The sequence below is a fragment of the Entelurus aequoreus genome, linkage group LG03 (genome assembly GCF_033978785.1).
Source record: "Entelurus aequoreus isolate RoL-2023_Sb linkage group LG03, RoL_Eaeq_v1.1, whole genome shotgun sequence".
Classification (NCBI taxonomy): domain Eukaryota; kingdom Metazoa; phylum Chordata; class Actinopteri; order Syngnathiformes; family Syngnathidae; genus Entelurus; species Entelurus aequoreus.
The window spans coordinates 74,116,027-74,129,083 of record NC_084733.1 but is presented as its reverse complement, the minus strand read 5'-3'; the positions used below and the strand labels follow the sequence as shown (position 1 = coordinate 74,129,083).

At 40.6% G+C, this 13,057-nt stretch overlaps 1 long non-coding RNA gene across 1 annotated transcript in view; it reads right to left on the bottom strand.

Moving 5' to 3' along the window:
• Positions 1 to 8,430: 8,430 nt before the first annotated feature.
• The window catches only part of LOC133646867 (uncharacterized), a 52,372-nt gene continuing 47,745 nt past the window's right edge, over positions 8,431 to 13,057 (bottom strand). Inside the window, exon 4 of the long non-coding RNA XR_009825362.1 lies at positions 8,431 to 8,653. This is a non-coding gene — a long non-coding RNA (uncharacterized LOC133646867). The remainder of the gene's footprint in view (positions 8,654 to 13,057) is intronic.

Sequence of the window (13,057 nt, the reverse complement as noted above, 5' to 3'; positions counted from 1 at the left end):
ACTACGCTCAGCCAAGCCACAACCTCCTGCCCGGCCACCGCCACCAGTTTTTCTGCGTGCTAAGCCGCAACCTCCTGCTCGGCCACCGCCACCAGTCCGTCTGCGTGCTAAACCGCAACCACCTGCCCGGCCGCCACCACCGGTTTTTCGGCCTGCTAAGCCGCAACCGCCAGCTAGGCCACCTGCACCTAAGCTAGCGCCAAGTCTAAGGCTAGCACCAGCTCCACCACAGGTTCCAGTACCTGTACCTCGGCTGGTTCCCACACCAGTACCTGCACCTCGGCTGGTTCCCACACCAGCACCTGCACCTCGGCTGGTTCCCACACCAGCACCTGCACCTCGGCTGGTTCCCGCACCAGCACCTGCACCTCGGCTGGTTCCCGCACCAGCACCTGCACCTCGGCTGGTTCCCGCACCAGCACCTGCACCTCGGCTGGTTCCCCTCACCAGCACCTGCTCCTCGGCTGGTTCTCGCACCAGCACCTGCTCCTCGGCTGGTTCTCGCACCAGCACCAACTCCTCGGCTGGTTCTCGCACCAGCACCAACTCCTCGGCTGGTTCTCGCACCAGCACCAACTCCTCGGCTGGTTCTCGCACCAGCACCAACTCCTCGGCTGGTTCTCGCACCAGCACCAACTCCTCGGCTGGTTCTCGCACCAGCACCGCCTCCTGCTTCGGCTGCCACGACAGCGACTCCGGCTGCCACGACAGCGACTCCGGCTGCCACGACAGCGACTCCGGCTGCCATGACAGCGACTCCGGCTGCCACGGCAACGACGACGACGCCGCCTCCTGCTTCCACGGCGACGGCGACTCTTCCTGCTGCCACGGCGACATCTGCTCTCTCCTCGTCTCCGGTGGGCCTTCCCAGGGCGCCGCCACCTTCCTCGCCCTAATCGTCGTCTCTGCGACCTCGAGTGGTCCGGCTGTGCAAGCGGAAAGCAGGTCCCCGCATGCAGCCCTCGAGGTCAGTGAAGGGACGCCAGTGGCGCAAACAGCAGCGACACCCAAGACTTTGTTGCAGGACTCAGAGGCTGCTGAACTTCTGGCGCCACTCACGCCCACCTTCTCTTGATGTATTTATCTCTCTGTTTAATTATTTGATTAAATAAATATATTATATATATCAAAATAACATCAAAGTAATAATCCAAATATTGATGTATTTATCTATTTGTTTAATTGTTTATTTAAATAGTTTATGAAATATTAAAGGACACAAAGTAATTATCAAATATTGATGTATTTATCTATTTATTTAATTAAATAAATAATTATGATTCTTAAAGGACACATTGGGGTAATTATCAAAATATTGATGGATGTATTTATTTCTTTATTTATTTATTATGGCCTGCTGCAATGCCAGCGCCCATTCACTGCTGCTTAGCAGCATACATTTAGAGGTTATCAATGATATTGTTATAAATCCTAAAGCAATAAACGGTTGTGGGCCGCACTGTCAGGAAGTGGTGGTGACGAACCCCAAGATGCAGAGATGGCAGGCTTGATGCAGGAAAACATGATTTAATGTACAAAATAATAAAAATCACAAACCAGGAACAGCCAAATTGGAAACAGGAACCAGCAAACAGGAAAACTGGAAACAGCTAACAGGACACAGCATACAGCTACGACAATACTCCAGCACTGACTGGAGGGCAAAGCAGGTTTAAATAGCAGCCGGCTGATTGACACCAGGTGTGGCCAGGTGCCAATCAGCCGCAGCTGAGGGGAAACAGCGCTCAGGGAGAAAAGCAGGAAACAACCAAAATAAGAGCGCTGACAGGAAATAAAGACAAACAGAGGAAAAACCAAAACCTAACTAAACTGACAGTGACAAACTTGACACGCACGGTGGATAAGTGGTTGATATGAAATCCAGGGTTCGGACATGCATGTTGGGTAATTGGAGACTACATGGGTGAGAATTCCAGGATGCCTTCTAAAAGTCATCTGAGACTGGCGCCAACCTGTCGCCATTTTGTTTGTGGATAAATGGATGTTGACGCTCCTGTGTTAGCTTCAGCGCTAGCATGAGGCAGGACTATAAATGTCTCATCTGTCCTCATCTCCTCCCCCCTCCCTCCATCCATGCCATTCCCATCATCAAGTGTGCATAAGCCAAGACCGCCCTGCTCATTGCGCCATCCATCTTTTAACTTCTTCAAAGTTGTCTCTGGGCGAGCGCACTGCCGTCTTGACTGCAGGCGGGCCCGCTGACCCACATATTCGCCGTCGCCATCTTTATTCACTTTTCTCTTTCCATTTGCCTCCGCCTCGCTCCTCATTTCCTCGCCGCCATCCCATGGCTCATCCATCACCGGCGCAGCGGACACCGGCCTGCCCAATCTCTTCTACTGCCCCCCCCCCCCAGTGATTTACAGAGTCATGGAGAAATGTAGCTTAGTTAGCGTTAGTGTCCTGGATTTTGTGTGGGGAAAATGTTTTGTTTACATTTGCAGTACGATGACTGAACTTATTTTTACACTTGCATGACCGTTTAGAGCAGGGGTGTCAAACTCCTTTTAGATGGGGGGGCCACATGGAGAAAAATCTACTCCCAAGTGGGCCGGACTGGTAAAATCACGGCACGATAACTTAAAAACAAAGACAACTTCGGATCTTTGTTTAAAAATAGAACAAGCACATTCGGAAAATGTACAAATCATATTGTTGTTGGGTTTTTCTTTTTTACACGTACATGTTGCGGTCAATAGTATTATACCTTTATTTGTCGTTATTTATACGTTCTGAATAAATGATGTGATAATGTTCATCAGTAGGGTTGGGTATCGAGTATCGAGTATCGATTGGAACCGGGACTAACTTTCCGATTCTCCCGGAATCGTTCAAAAGTTTAAATTTCGATTCCTAGTTTCGATACCAGTCCGCCGACCGGAGGAAGAAGCCGCTGAACACCAACGAAGAAGCGGCCACCGCCGGAAGTGTTAGCATAGCCGAGCGAGTCAGTCAAGCTCAAGCATGGATAGCGGGCGTCGGCGGTCGAAAGTGTGGCTTTACTTTACAAAAAAAAATGAAATAACCGCGAAATAACAGAGCTCCATGTCCATCAAGAAACGAGTGGAGAGAGAGCTGCAGATGTACCAGGACGTTCCACCGATACTTATGTCTGACGACCCTGCTGTGCATGGTGGTGGAACCAACAAAAGACTTATCCTTTGCTGTCAGATCTCGCTTTCTCCTATTTATGCGTTCAAGCTTCTTCCACACCCAGCGAACGTGTATTTTCCACAGCAGGAGACACTATCTGTCCAGAACGCTCATGCATCCTGCCTGAGAAGGCGGATATGGTCATTTTCCTAAACAAGAACTGTCTCTGATTTTATACTGTACCTGCTGCTAATCTGGACTGGGTTTTGCAAGTTGTTTCTTATTGTTTATTTGCTTTTCTGCACCAGGTTAGCCCATCAGTGGGAGCACGGTAACATGTTTAAGTACCTGCAGCATCATACACTTGTGTGTGTAAATGTGTTTTCATGAGGTTTCCTGCAGCATCATACACTTGTGTGTGTAAATGTGTTCTCATGAGGTTTCCTGCAGCATCATACACTTATGTGTAAAGGTGTTTTCATGAGGTTTCCTGCAGCATCATACACTTGTGTGTGTAAATGTGTTCTCATGAGGTTTCCTGCAGCATCATACACTTATGTGTAAAGGTGTTTTCATGAGGTTTCCTGCAGCATCATACACTTGTGTGTGTAAATGTGTTCTCATGAGGTTTCCTGTAGCATCATACACTTATGTGTAAAGGTGTTTTCATGAGGTTTCCTGCAGCATCATACACTTGTGTGTGTAAATGTGTTCTCATGAGGTTTCCTGCAGCATCATACACTTATGTGTAAAGGTGTTTTCATGAGGTTTCCTGCAGCATCATACACTTGTGTGTGTAAATGTGTTCTCATGAGGTTTCCTGCAGCATCATACACTTATGTGTAAAGGTGTTTTCATGAGGTTTCCTGCAGCATCATACACTTGTGTGTGTAAATGTGTTCTCATGAGGTTTCCTGCAGCATCATACACTTATGTGTAAAGGTGTTTTCATGAGGTTTCCTGCAGCATCATACACTTGTGTGTGTAAATGTGTTCTCATGAGGTTTCCTGCAGCATCATACACTTATGTGTAAAGGTGTTTTCATGAGGTTTCCTGCAGCATCATACACTTATGTGTAAATGTGTTTTCATGAGGTTTCCTGCAGCATCATACACTTGTGTGTGTAAATGTGTTCTCATGAGGTTTCCTGCAGCATCATACACTTATGTGTAAAGGTGTTTTCATGAGGTTTCCTGCAGCATCATACACTTATGTGTAAATGTGTTTTCATGAGGTTTTCAAAAATAAAGCTCTCTTGAGGAAAGTGTACCCCTGGGAAAATGTATTCATAATTTATAATATTTATATTCAAGTTCATAGATTTGATATTTATATTCTAGTTGAAAACAGCCCTGTGAGGAATTTATAGTAAAGTTCATAAAAAGTTAATAGAATTAAAATTGATGGAGAATGTCAGACTACTTCATACAGAAAGACTGTAGGTTAGCTAGCTCATTTAAAATATCCTAAACTTTTTTTTGACCCTGTCTCTTAAAAGAATCGGAATCGAGAATTGTCAGGAATCGGAATCATTCGAATTCAAACGATACCCAACCCTATTCATCAGTCAACTCATTGGTGTTCATTTTCAATCTATCAAGATAAATTACAGGATGTTATTTATGTAGTTTGATCATTTTACCCGACTGGTGCACTAACTTTATGTTGTTTATTTTGTACATATGTAGCACTAACTACAAGGATACAAAGAATTGCTATATAAATAATGAAGGTAGACGTGGTCTGTTCCGGGGTCAAACTGTCATCATTCATTTGCATTTTAAGTACTGTTTTAACATTTTTAGCTGACATACAAGTGTAAGGAAACGTTTTAAAGTTGACCACAATCAATTCCAGGAGACTGATGAGGCAATTTCTTCCTTAGATAATAATATAAGTAGAAGTGGTCTGTTCCAGGGTCAAACTGTCATCATTTTGTCTCAATTTCAAGTAGTATTTATTTTTTTTACATTTTCATACAAGCGTAAAAATAAGGTTTGAAGCTGACCAAAATCCATTACAGAATATCGTTGATGCAATGTCTTCCATAGACAATAATGAGTAGAAATGGTCTGTTCCAGTGTCAAAGTGTCATCATTTTGCCTCATTTTTTAGTATGTATTCTTATTTTTATTATCACACAAGTGTAAACATAAGTTTTACAGTTGACTACAATTAATTCCAGGAAAATGACGATGCAATTTCTTCCATAGAAAATAATGGAAGTAAAAAGATCTGTTCCAGGGTCAAAGTGTCATCATTTTGTCTGTTTTTAGCAGTATTTTTTATTTTTTTTAAATTATCCCACAAGTTTAAAAATAAGTTTTCCTCGACATATGTACTACCATCATTTGGTTTATTTTGTACATATGTAGCATCATCTACAAACAATTGCTATTGCGACATCCAGTGGACACATTTAGAACAGCAGTTTATTTTGTTCCAAAATTTCAGGTACAGTTTTATACTTAGCAAACTCATTTCGCGGGCCGGATAAAACCTGTTCGCGGGTCTGAACCGGCCCTCGGGCCATACGTTTGACACCTTTGGTTTAGAGTGTCAAAATGCCACTAAAACATTGCCTTTAGGGTAAATAAAGGTGAGTCAATGGCCACAGTTTGACACTGGAACAGATTATTTTGCATTAATTGCATCATCAGCTTCCTGTAAGAGATTGTGATCTATTGTAGAGCTTCTTTTTACACTTGTACGACAGTTCAGAGTGTGCTAATGTGACTTAAAACTAGGTTTTATAATGGACATCATTTGACCCTGGAACAGATTACTTCTTCTCATGTTAAAAAATTGCATCAAAGGTTCTCGGAACAGACTGTGGTTGATTACAGGACTTCTTTTTACACTTGTATAGTCAATCAGAGTGTTACTTAAAACAATGCCTGTACAGTAAATAGAGGCTTCGTGATGGACACAGTTTGACCCTGGAGCAGACCACTTCTCCTTTTATTATTAACAACATCATGATCCTGGAAGGGATTGGGGCCGAATGTAGAACTTCTTTTTACACTTGTTTGACAGCTAAAATTGTTTAAGTATTACTTAAGACGTGAATAAATGATGACAGTTTGACCCTGGAACAGACCATTTCTACTCATTAATTTATATATAAGAAATTATATCAATAATATTCTGTAATGGACTAGGGTCAACTGTAAACCTTATTTTTACACTTGTATGATCATTTAAGAACATTAAAATACTACTTTAAACTGAGACAAATTTGACCCTGGAACAGACCATTTTGACCTGCATTATTACCTATGAAGGAAATTGTATCAACAATATTTTGTAATGGCTATTGTACAACTGTAAAATGTGTTTTTACACTTGCATGACAGCTAAAAATGTTAAAATATGACTTAAAACTGAGACAAAATGATGACAGTTTGACCCTGGAACAGACCATTTCTATTTCCATTATTTCCAATGGAAGAAATTGCAACATCATTATTATGGAATTGATTGTAGTCAACTGTAAAACTTATTTTAACACTTGTATGATATTTAAAAAAAATAAAAATACTACTTAAAACAGACAAAATGGTGACGTTTGACCCAGGAACCGACCATTTCTACTCTCATTATTTTCTATGGAAGAAATTGCTTCAATATATTATTTCTTCAAGACATTTTGTAATAGATTTTGGTCAACTGTGAACCTTATTTTTACCTTCGTATGATAATTTAAAAAAAAAATTTACTACTTAAAACTAAAACTAAACGATAACAGTTTGACCCTGGAACAGACCATTTCTACTTCCATTAGTTTCTATGGAAGAAATTGCATCATCATTCTTCTGGAAATGATTGTAGTCAACTGTAAAACGTATCTTTACACTTGTGTGATAATAAAACAAATAATAATATTACTTAAAACAGACAAAATGATGACACTTTGACCCTGGAACAGACCATTTCTACCCACATTGTTTTCTATTGAAGACTTTGCATCAACGATATTCTGTAATGGATTTGGGTCAAGTGTGAACCTTATTTTTACCTTCATATGATAATTCAAGAACATTAAAATACTACTTTTAATTGAGACAAAATGATGACAGTTTGACCCTGGAACAGACCATTTTGACCTTCTATTACCTGTGGAGGAAATTATATCAACGATATTCTGTGATGGCTATTGTCCAACTGTAAAACTTACTTTTACACTTGTATGACAGCTAAAAATGTTAAATATGACTCAAAACTGAGACAAAATGATGACAGCTTGACCCTGGAACAGACAATTTCTACTTCTATTATTTCCAATGGAAGAAATTGCATCATCATTATCCTGGAATTGATTGTAATCAACTGTAAAACGTATTTTACACATGTATGATAATTTAAAAAAAAATTAAGTACTACTTAAAACTGGGACAAAGTGGTGACAGTTTGACCCTGGAACAAACCATTTCTATTTACATTATTTCCTATGGAAGAAATTGCAACATCATTATCCTGGAATTGATTGTAGTCAACTGCAAAACTTATGTTTACACTTGTATGATAATTAAAAATAAATAAAATACTACTTAAAACAGAAAAAATTATGACACTTTGACCCTGGAACAGACCATTTCTACTCTCGTTATTTTCTATTAAAGAAATTGCTTCAACAATATTTTGTAATGGATTTTGGTCATCTGTGAACCTTATTTTTACCTTTGTATGATCATTAAAAAACTGTATTTTTCGGTAAATTAGATGGAATCTTTAGCTAAAGATTCCATCTAATTTACCAAAAATATGGTCTGATTACAATATTTTTTTTACAGAATTTTACTGTAAAAAACAAACATTGCTTTCAAAAAATTAGATAAATAAATACATTAGATGGAATCTTTAGCTAAAGATTCCATATAATTTACCAAAAATATGGACTGATTACGAGAACATTTGAAAGAGTATATTAATAAGAAGACATAATGAACCTTTATGAGCAAAACACACATTGGTCGTGTTTTTTTTTTTCAACTTACAGTAATATGCTGTAAAGAAAAACTCCCTACATTTTTCATCCATTTTCTACCGCTTGTCCCTTACAGTAAAATTTACTGGTCGTTTTTATAGTGTACAATTTGATGGATAACTTGCTTCGAAATTATAAATTAAGCAGATATTTAAGTATTTATTTGGATTTTGACCCAAAAAGTTAGATAGTATAATATTTGTTGCAATATTGGACACTATTTTTTTCCCCTGTCAAACTAGAAAAAAAAGTAAGACAATAAGAAAGTAAAGAAAGAAAATATAAGGTATTTTATTGACACATATTATTTCCAGGCTTTTGCGGGCCATTTAAAATGATGCGTAGGGCCAGATCTGGCCCGCGGGCCTTGAGTTTGACACCGGTGCTACAGGAGGACTCATAAGCTGCATAGCGATGTTTTCACTGCTGCAAACTGTGAGGCGTCGCTCTATTTCCGCCTGGTGTTTCTTCCCACGGTGGATTAACTCGACAACAGGCAGCAGAGGAGTGATGAATGTTCGATGCTAGCTTTTAAAAATAGCCACCTGCAGCTGTGAGAAAATTCAAATATTAATTCCCTGCGTTAATGCGGCCCACACACACACACACACACGTTTCATAACGACCTTTCATCGCGAAAAAGTGTGTCTGTACAACCCCCTGCCGCTGTTTATTTTATTATATACCTCCTTATTTATTTGTTTCCAAAGCAGATTTGCGGCTGCCAAAGAGCGATGGCCGGGCGCCAGCCGTGTTTGTGATGCGCTGCCAGGGATGGAAGGACGCAGCCGGGGCCCAGCGTGATGCGTCGCCGCGTCACCTCGGTTTATCTCTGCCACGTCGGCCATGATGGATCATTCCGCCGCTATAAACGTCGCGCCAACTGTCTTAACCTAACGCAATTATGCTTTATTTCATTTCCGAGCGCGCTGGTTTTTGAACTCGTGCTGCATTATTTAATATGCAATTGTCCTCTCAGCGACTCTTGCACACTTCGCGTCGCCTCAAATCTATTTGCACATTTCACTGTAAACAACAACAAACCGCCAACGACACCGCTTGCACACACCTTGTTTTGCTTTCCTCCATTTGTATCCGTCAAGTCACGCGCAATATGTAATACAAATAAAGAGAATAAACAAGTAAATAGTGTTAAAATGAAGTATAATAATGTATATTTAATTATGATTACATGTATTGATGCTACAGTAGCTGCAGGGGAATAAATGTGTAACGTACTATTATTTTGAGATGCATTTTTATTATTATTAAGATTTTACAATACTAGGGCCGCACTCAAAAATAATACAAATAATGAAAATACATTTCAAAAATTGCCAGGATTAAGTTATAATCTGAAATTTAAAAAATCAATACTTCCAGATACAATAAAATATGTATACTTGTATTTATATATTTTTAGTAAATATTTATATTTTAGTTCTTTTATTATTACCGTATTTTTCGGACTATAAGTCACAGTTTTTTTCATAGTTTGGCCGGGGTTGCGACTTATACTCAGGAGCGACTTATGTGTGAAATTATTAACACATTACAGTAAAATATCAAATAATATTATTTAGCTCATTCACGTAAGAGACTAGACGTATAAGATTTCATGGGATTTAGCGATTAGGAGTGACAGATTGTTTGGCAAACGTATAGCATGTTCTATGTTATAGTTATTTGAATGACTCTTACCATAATATGTTACGTTAACATACCAGGCACGTTCTCAGTTGGTTATTTATGCGTCATATAACGTACACTTATTCAGCCTGTTGTTCACTATTCTTTATTTATTTTAAATTGCCTTTCAAATGTCTATTCTTGGTGTTGGGTTTTATCAAATAAATTTCCCCCAAAAATTTGACTTATACTCCAGTGCGACTTACGTATATATGTTTTTTTCCTTCTTTATTATGCCTTTTCGGCTGGTGCGACTTATACTCCAGAGCGACTCCGACCGAAAAATACTGTATACTGTATGTGATTTCCTGATTTTTATCTATTTATGTGTATGTAGGGACAGGCACCTAATTCAGTGCTTTTATAGGCACCGACCGAATTTCGTAAAATCAAACGGTGCCATATTCCGATGCATTTGTTGCACGTGACGTCACGTCCGGTTTCAGACTGAACACCGGCTCAGGTAAACAATCTCTCGAGTCAAACTCCCTCTAAGCAATGTTGTAACTTGTAACACCAACAAAGCAAGTATGCTTGGTAGAACACGTTCGAACGCAAAATGCGCTAGCTTGTTGCTAATTAACATTGGAATTGCCATAGACAGCCTACTATTAGCGTTAGCGATTTTTCATGGCTATTTCAACATCTCCAAATTGGGTAGTGAAAACTACGACTGGGGTGTATGTTACAATCAAACAGCTGGTGTGTCATAAGCGCAATGCTTACAGTGTAAGCACTTTGTGGGACGCAACAGTCAGCTTCTTGGGGAAAAAAACGACATCCGAGTTAAACAACATACTACTACCATAGATAACCTGTACAATACTACCATTTAATGTCTTGTAAGTGCAACTGCATTAATAAGACGACACAAATGGAACAATAAAACAAGATATAACAACTGGACAGCATAGTTATCATAATCAGCTCATTTTACACACTCTATTAATGTATATATATACATACAAATATATATATACATACATATATATACATACCAGTGGCGTGCGGTGAGGTTCATGTCTGGTGAGGCACAGACTTCATCACAGTCAGATTTACAAAACATATGAACCCTAAAGAGTATCTTATTCACCATGTGATTGGCAGCAGTTAACGGGTTGTGTTTAAAAGCTCATACCAGCATTCTTCCCTGCTTGGCACTCAGCATCAAGGGTTGGAATTGGGGGTTAAATCACCAAAAAATATTCCCAGGCACGGCGCCGCTGCTGCCCACTGCTCCCCTCACCTCCCAGGGGGTGAACAAGGGGATGGGTCAAATGCAGAGGACACATTTCACCACACCTAGTGTGTGTGTGACAATCATTGGTACTTTACTTTAACTTTACACTTACACACTGTAGCATGCACACAAAAAAGCACATTTAATTAAAAAAAAAACGTTATTATGGTCTTACCTTTACTTATAAGTGCGGGAGCAGTGGTGTTCATGTTGGAAGAGTTGTGAATGAATGAAATATGAAATCCGCGCTGCAGTCTGCAGGTGTACCTAATGTTGTGTGCCTGTTCACGGCTCCTCCGGTGCGCCGCGCGAGCATTGTTGTTTTTGCACTTTTTGGCTTCTTGTTAAGTGCCTTTTTTTGGGTGGATTCGGTCTTGCACGTGGAGGGTTTGGGTGTGGGCTTTGGTTGGTGTGGCCGCGGCGCTCCCGTCGGGGGGTGCATTCTGCGGCGGAGATGCTTGGCACCAGGAGGCGGGGTTATGAGACGAGCCTCCAGTTTTATGATCGCTCAGCACAATAAATACGTTACACACATACAGATGTTGACAAAATACACTGTACATTATATACCTCAGCTAACTAAACTATGGAAATGTATAATATAATTCATATAGCAATACGGTCTCACTGCACAGCAGCTCAGCAGTTAGCCGAGTCATTGCGCACAATCCATGTTGAGGCACAAATCAGTGACGTGCCTCAACTGGCTGCTGATCACCGCACCGTCTCTTCTCAGTATTTGAACGGCAAATGTGAAAATAAAAATAAAAATAATCTAAAACTGGTGAAGTTAAATGGAAAAGTGGTTAGAGTGTCCGCCCTGAGATCGGTAGGTTGGAGTTCAAATCCCAGCCGAGTCATACCAAAGACTATAAAAATGGGACCCATTGCCTCCCTGCTTGGCACTCAGCATCAAGGGTTGGAGTTGGGGGTTAAATCACCAAAATGATTCCCGGGCGCGGCGCCGCTGCTGCCCACTGCTCCCCAAGGGGATGGGTCAAATGCAGAGGACAAATTTCACCACATCTAGTGTGCGTGTGACAATCATTGGTACTTTAATCTTAATTAATCTTAATCTTAAAATAACTTTAGTATAATCACTGGATACATATAACAATTTAATTCATTTTTTTTCTTTTTACTTTTTTTTTTCTTTCCATGATGGCAGGTGAGGCCGTGCCTCCCCTGCCTCTAGTGACGGCACGCCACTGGTACATACATATATATACATACAGACATGTGTGTATGTACATATATATATATATATATATATATATATATATATATATATATATATATATATATATATATATATATATATATATATATACATATATATATATATATATATAAATATATATATATATATATATATATATATATATATATATATATATATATATATATATATATATATATATATATATCCTATATATATATATATATATCCTCTCTGAGCTGCCACCTTACCGTGGTAGAGGAGTTTGCGTGTCCCAATGATCCTAGGAGCTATGTTGTCCGGGGGCTTTATGCCCCCTGGTAGGGTCTCCCAAGACAAACTGGTCCTAGGTGAGGGATCAGACAAAGAGCAGCTCGAAGACCTCAATGAAAAATAAAAACTATGGACCCAGATTTCCCTCGCCCGGACGCGGGTCACCGGGGCCCCCCTCTGGAGCCAGGCCCGGAGGTGGGGCACGATGGCAAGCGCCTGGTGGCCGGGCCTGTCCCCATGGGGCCCGGCCGGGCACAGCCCGAAGAGGCAATGTGGGTTCCCCCTCCAATGGGCTCACCACCCATAGCAGGGGTCATAGAGGTCGGGTGCGATGTGAGCTGGGCGGCAGCCGAAGGCAGGGCACTTGGCGGTCCGATCATCGGCTACAGAAGCTAGCTCTTGGGACGTGGAACGTCACCTCGCTGGGGGGGAAGGAGCCTGAGCTAGTGCGCGAGGTGGAGAAGTTCCGACTAGACATAGTCGGACTCACTTCGACGCACAGCAAGGGCTCTGGAACCAGTTCTCTCGAGAGGG